The sequence below is a fragment of the Poecilia latipinna genome, unplaced genomic scaffold, assembly GCF_001443285.1.
Source record: "Poecilia latipinna isolate Pla-1442-1.1 unplaced genomic scaffold, P_latipinna-1.0 Scaffold2713, whole genome shotgun sequence".
Taxonomy (NCBI): domain Eukaryota; kingdom Metazoa; phylum Chordata; class Actinopteri; order Cyprinodontiformes; family Poeciliidae; genus Poecilia; species Poecilia latipinna.
The window spans coordinates 40781-41703 of NW_015115329.1; positions in this window are offsets into that span (position 1 = coordinate 40781).

Sequence of the window (923 nt, forward strand, 5' to 3'; positions counted from 1 at the left end):
CACACACACGCGCGCGCACACACACACACACACACACACACACACACACGTTTCAGGCTTGGGATGTCCGTGTGTGTGTGACCTGCACTTTATATGATGATGAACATCAAGACCCAACGACTGCTTGGCGCCATCCTGGCCCTCTGTGTGTGTGTAGGGGTGTGTGTTCTGTTAATGAAGCTATGTCATCAGTAGCGTTCCTCTAATTAGCCTCATTAGACGCTGCCACGGCAACCAGTTTGTTTACACACTTGCACCTTATGTAAACAACACGTGCACGCTCCTAGTGACAAACTGAGAATTATTATAAACATCTTCATCTGACTGCAGCGCCTCCCGATCATCGTTTTCGGGTTCTGGTGGTTCTCTCTCACCTGCAGAGTTGAAGGAAGCAGCTGTAGTAGTGAATCGGATCAGAGCAGGTTCTGCTGTTCTTTTGGGTCCTGCTGCTTGCAGGGAAATCAGGTTGTTCTGTTTGTATTTGAACGGCTTCAGCTGCTGTTGCTCTTTTTCTTCTTGATAATCTCATCGCAGACGGAGGCTCCAACACCAAGCTGCTGCTCTGATCAGTTACTGAGTGATCAGTGTGTGTGTTACTGTGTGATTCACACACTGATCACACACAGTAACATGTAAAACTGTCTAATCAGAGCGCTCTGCAGGAGGTGACAGGGAGAAGAGGAGGCTAATTAAGTGATGACACCTCTTAATCAACACACACACACACACACAGTTCAGAGTAACGATGTCAGCCATGGAGGCAATTATCTTGTGCGAGGGCGAGCGAGCACAGAGATGGTGGACAGATAAACAGAGAGAGACAGAGTGTGTGTCAGTTTTTGTATTAATTAGTATGTTTCTGTTATTGAGCGTTCTCTGCTGGGACTTGTGTGTGTGTGTGTGTGTGTGTGTGTGTGTGTGTG